Genomic DNA, 6,344 nt, shown 5'->3' on the forward strand with positions numbered 1-6,344 from the left:
CTAAATATCCACTGTAATTTAGTCGACTAAAATGTGACTAAAATTAATAGAATCAACATGACTAAATTGCGACTAAAACTAAACCCTACTTTAGTCAAAAGACTATGACTAAAACTAAATTAAAATTCTCCGTCAAAATTAACACTGTGGCCGGGATAGGCTCCGGCACCCCCGCGACCCCGAAAGGGAAGAAGCGGACAGGAAGATGAATGAATGAATAAATGTGTCAAAGGGAACACCTTAAAGGGTTAAACAAATTGTGCCTTTGGGAGAAAGGTTCATACCGTTTGAATAAATCTGCTAAAGCCGTTTATGTGTTCACACATAAACGTGTTAGTTTCCTGTATGCTACCTCTTTTGACGCGTTTCAGATTCTACGCTCAATGCCTGACTGAGAAGGTGTTCATGAACTCGACTGCTTCCGTTGCGTGTGGGAGGAGCTGCTGTTAAGGTGCATTCTCACTAAACGCGATTCGCACGGCAGAAGCGGTCAGTTTCAATGTTAAGTTAATTAAAACCTGAATTTAGACGATCTGAAGTCCCGCGGTGCAATTTGAGCAACGAGCGCGGCGCGAAGGACTGGGTGCAGCTCAGTTTGAGCAACAAGGTGCGAATCGAGCAGCACAGCCAAAATTTAAATATCAGAAATTCGCATCTACCAATCAGGAATTCAGCTTTGGACATGTGACATCTTCATTGACTCGATCAGCAGGTACTAGTCAAAGCGCGCTGGGACCGCGGAGTTACCAGGGGGGTGAAGAAGGGATACACCCCGGGCAGATCTCTAGCCTACTGCGGCCGCTCTCTGGCTGCGTCACCCAGCCTCCGTTAGTCCAGCGGAGCTCGCTCGCTAGATAAACCAGCATACAGACAGCCGCTGCGGAGTGTGGGAGCAGCCAGCTCGGGCTTCCTGAGCTTTGTGACATTTTTCTTATTTTCATCAAGACAAAAATAACTCCACCTCTCAGGTTAATGTGGGACAGCCTTCGAACTTAGATACAGAGTCACAGAAACACAGCGGAAGTGGCTGTCATCCAGACACAGCCCCTGGAGGGAGACTGAAGCCCCCGGTGACGAAAAGTACTGTATTTGATTTGAATAAACTCATAAACTAGACATAGAGATGTCATTACCGATGTTTTTATGGAACTATTTTACAATAAATAAACCTGATCTTCCAACATAATCCCTTCAATTTACACAAATTGTAATTGACATATACACAGACACCGCTCCATGTCAGGCTTAAAACATTGGCTGGTGGCTCCTCCCACAAGCGGCAATGGCGTCAAGGTCAGAAAAACATTTGTAACAAATGTTACAATGCATGAAAAGCACAGGTGACGTTTACAGATCAGATTTATTTATTTTGAAGAGCTCTACAAAAGAATCGGTTATCCCGTCTCCGTGTCTGAGTTAAGAGATCATTCAGTCGTTTTATTTTTTTCTTTTCTTAGATTTTCTTTAGCTGTGATATTTTCCTTCTGTAACGCAGGAGCGGCGTCTGAATGACAGCGATTTCAGCGTAACTTCTGGGTTTCTGTGACCCAGTTTGATGACTTGTTGTTCCACTTTAGACCAAGAAAGAAATGATTGAAATAAAAATAATGATGCAAATAAGAAAAAAATCTTAGAGTTCAGAGGAGAATGATTTGATTCTCCTTCATGATGGAGATTCTTCTGTGTTGCTGTCATTATCAAATACTGATACACACATACAAACCCCTCCTTCAGTTAGTGGGAAAAAATAAGGGTGTAATGATTAGTTTCAACAAAGATTCAATTCATATCACAATTAGTGGTTTGAATACAATAGTTAATATCATAGTTAATATCGGTTCATTCTGATAGATCCGATTCACTGACAGAAAATGGACAGAACATCTTTATCCAAACTTCCACCAGTGTGACTCAGAGAGAAATACCTGCTACTGAACAGAGCAGCTGAAGTTCTCCAGATTCCGTGTATTTCTTCAAGATAATAAATTAAATCTGTGTACAAACAAAGAAGTAAACAAGAATGAATGTCAAATCTATTCACATTTTCTGTTGTTTTTCCCCATCAGCATAATCATTATTAGAATATTCTAGCACACTGTATGGTCACATGACTTTGATCAATTCAAAGTGTTTCCACACAGTGGACTGAATGATGGTTGATCAGTGTTTACCACTTCACATGTTTGTTGTGAGGAGGGGCTGCATGCTGCAGGTCAGTTTTACATTATGAAAATGAACCTGCTATGTCTTCATCTAAATGGCGTTTTCCGAGATTGATTCGATTATCAATTTATTTAATTTTGAAACTTGTTTTATGGTACAAGTCAATTTGATTTAATTCCATTAAGTTCCATCTCAGACAGATCGATTTGGTTGGATCAGAGGAATAGAAATCACTTAATCAATTAATCCTTACACCCCTAGAAAATAAAACATATTTGTGTCTATTCATGTTGTTAAAAAAACACAAATAAATCACTTCCCTGACCAAACTATGAAAACCAATGTGACTTATACTCTGGAAAATGTGGCAATTAAAAACAGAAATAAATATAGGCATCTCATTTCTGAGACTGAAATACCAAGAAATTGTTCTGTGACTGCAAAAAGATTGGGCGGGAAAAACACTTAACTCAAAGTATATGACTATTTCTAACACATTTGATTAAAATCCATGTCTGTTAATGACTTTGTCAGATGCTTTGACTAGGATCTCTCTCCTTTTCTTCATTCTTTCAAACAACAAAGGTTTTCAAGGATGTTAATATTTGATAAGACAGAAATGAATCATATGGATTTAAAAATATTGTCATTTCTGAACTCAGACCTGAAAGATTCTGACTCAGATGAGCTCATGAGAGCTGCTGTAGCTTCAGATGGCCACCAGATGTCCCTGCTCTCTGACTGAAGCTTTCAGTGCAGTTTTTAGAATTATTCTAACAGCGGAGCTGTCAGTGGTGATGGCAAAATGTGACACATTCATAGAATTGCCATAACTCTTTGACTGTTAACACAAAAAACATCATTCTAACGAATCCTGAAGCTGATGCTCTGCAGTGATGTGCAACACCTAACTACTGTAAAGTGAAGTGAAGCTGCTGTTGTCCACAATAAAATGTGTTGGAATCATGATAATGAAGTACTTATGATATTTCAAAGAGCCTCAGCACTGAAGCAAAAGATCTGCTGTCAAAATATGAACCAAAAAGCAGACTTTAGTAAAAGCATCACCAGTTTGGCTTTGACCCTCCCATTCTAAACTGTGTCTCAGTTCCTGTCCTTTTGGTCGGTCATCAGGGGTGTGTCCTGCAGTGGTTCAACCATGGCAAACGGGATTATATCTGTGATAACTGATTATCTCGTCCTCCTCTTCCTCCCACATTCTGCATCTTCACCTCACACCTTTGGATGAACTGTCGTAGTGTGGCAGACTTTTATCCATCTTTAAGATGACCTGCTCTGAGATGTCGCCCTCAGCAGCTGTAAAGTACCGGAACTTTTCAATCGTTAACAAAATAATTCCAGTAGATTGTGAAAATTTCTCATTCACAGTCTCCTGCAGGGGTGTCAAACTCAATCGCACAAGGGGCCAAAGCGCACCATAGGTCGCGGGCCAAACAGGATAAACATTTATTGAACACTCTAAAACTACATTTTTAAAACTATAAAACTGCAACTTCTTAACATGATTATGAACAAGATATATAGCGTTAGCTGTGCTAATGCTAGTGTGAGGGCTGTAAACGGAATTTGGCCACTAAAGATCTCAGTGCTGATAGCTGAAAACGCTAAAGCTGATAGCCAGCTAAAATATAGTATTAGCTAAGAACCACAAAAAAAAAAAAAAAAAAACTTAGGGTTGCCAAAACAGCAAGAATGTTTCTGAAAAAATAGCTAAACTTCAAATTATCCTAAAAAGCTGAAAAAAAGCTTAAATAAGCCAAAGCATCTAGCATGTAAATATTAGCCTAATTCCAAACCAGCCTAAAAAACTTTACAGAAGTGTAAATTAGCCAAAACAGCTAGCATGTAGCTGAAATATTACCTTAACAACCTCAACAAATGAAACAAAAGCCAAAATTAGCCCAAACAGCTAAGATGTAGCTGAAAAATCTTAGTAAATTGCAAAATAGTCCAAAAAGCTATCAGAATGTCAATTTTTAAAGCTGTAACTTAACTATTTAACATAATTATAACATAATCATAAAAAGGCATGAATATTATTCCAGAATAAATCAATTTAAACCTTAAATAACTTTCAATATTTTACTCTCCATAAAAATATATTTTGTCAAAATTATACAAGTTAGAAATAAGCTCAAGATAACATTGTGTCATTAATAACAATAAAATAAAATGATCTGGAGGGCCAGATAGAATTACCTGGAGGGCCGGATCTGGCCTCCTGGCCTTGACTTTGACACGTGATCTACTGGAATTATCATGTAAACGGTCTAAAAGTCACAATATGTTAAAGATTTTGTGTTTAAGCTTCACTGACAACACCTCAGGTGTTAATGGATTTAGGTTGATGAAAACAGATTTAATTCAAAGATAAATGAAGTTTTCAAATATTGATAAAACATTTCCGGTCGCTCCATTTTTGAAGAAGTTTCTGGGCTCTAACAGTCCATGTCTGTGAAAGTGGCGCTCTGCTCAGCGTGGTCACTTCAGGCTTCACGATCAGACGTCAAGCAGCTGTCAGAACATGGGAGCCTGAGCTGACAGGAAGGGTCCTGCTCTGCTCAAACTAGAGCTCCAACCTTTCACAAAGTTGGGAATGTCTTTTTTAAAGCTATGATTTCATCCATCACTGACAAGTGTGTGTGGGAAATCTGTCAGAGCTGTTTTCATCAAACAAGTCAAACTCTGGGAGGTTCTGAACTTTCAAAGTTTCCCTGAATTGAAGCTAACGTTTTATTTATTTATTTATCTATTTCAGGAGCTGTTTCTCTTCTGCTGGAGAAACTAAAGGATGAAAGCTTCTGGAAACTCAGAGGGGAACTTTAACAGGGAACTGAATGATGTGCCATGCCCTGACAGTTTCCTCCAGCAGGTGGTGCTGTTTCTCCGTTTTTCTCCACTCGGACTCAAGCTGCAGAGAATCAGGGCGTTTAGAAAGAAATGAAAGAAATAATGATCAATGTTCTTTCAATCAGAAGAATGTTCTCTTGATGTTTTATTGGAGCTCCAGTTTAATTCTTCCAAAGCTCAACACATCTGGATGAGTAACAGAAGACAACGGCAGCATGGAGGAAGAGAAGGTTCAGTTTCAGCTTCAGTTCATTCTGAAAGCAGCTGCAGCAGCAGAAGACGGAGAGCATGACTGACGGGGAACCAAGTAAAAAAATAACACCCATTAACGCTAGGGGTGTGAATTCGCAAGAGTCTGGCGATACGACACGTATCGCGATATATGCCTCACAATACGATATGTATCGTGATATTTCCTAAGACTGTACCAGAACAAGCTTCACTTCATTTTTAGAGTATGTCTTGAATTGAATCTACCTGAATCTTAATGTTTGTCATTGTAAAAAATCTGGAAATTACATTTATTTAATGATCACAGCATTAAGCATAGCGACTGTAACTTATATACAAGTTGCTTTTACCCAGAAATTCATGCTGCTTTTCTTTAGGTAGATTATGAAACATCTGTTTTTTAATGGAACAGTCAATATTTTCTGATGAATATGTTTCAATATAAGTAAAAATAGAATGAATGTGCCTCAACTGATAAGTTTCTAAAAGTCTGATTGTAAGATTGCTAAATCTAGCATTTCAACTGTGAAGGAAAAACAAACCCATTCTTTCCAGAAACATTTCATTGTGATGACTTTATTTACATGACAGAGCTCCAGCTCAAGTTTTCTAAAAAAGCGAAAGTAAATGTGTATTTCACAGTTAATCACTACAACATTGCCCATTTTTCAGAGCGCTGTACACATTACTCTGATCCATCAGGTTCTGCACTAGAATCTATTGCTGTGAAGTTCAGCAGAACTAACTTGCATTTTGATGGAGGCTCCGTGCATGACCCTCTGCAGCTCCACTGCTTCACTTGTTCTTATCTGAGCCTCTACGAGCACTATAATCTATATTTTTAGATGATACTGGCAGCAACGTGGCACTGAGTTTTGGTTTTAGTACCCATTCCAAGTCAAAACTAAGTAGTAAATGTCTCATAACAACTAAAACCGCGAGGCTGACTGAACACTTGTTGTTTTTTATCCATGATGTGGAGCAGCTCAAATAGGCTCAGAGCGCTCTGCTGCCAACTAGTGGTCGGAGGTTGAACTGAAAAGCAAAGACGGTGAAGGACGCTCATGAATAATTAAATA

The sequence above is a fragment of the Oryzias melastigma genome, linkage group LG11, assembly GCF_002922805.2.
Source record: "Oryzias melastigma strain HK-1 linkage group LG11, ASM292280v2, whole genome shotgun sequence".
NCBI lineage: Eukaryota > Metazoa > Chordata > Actinopteri > Beloniformes > Adrianichthyidae > Oryzias > Oryzias melastigma.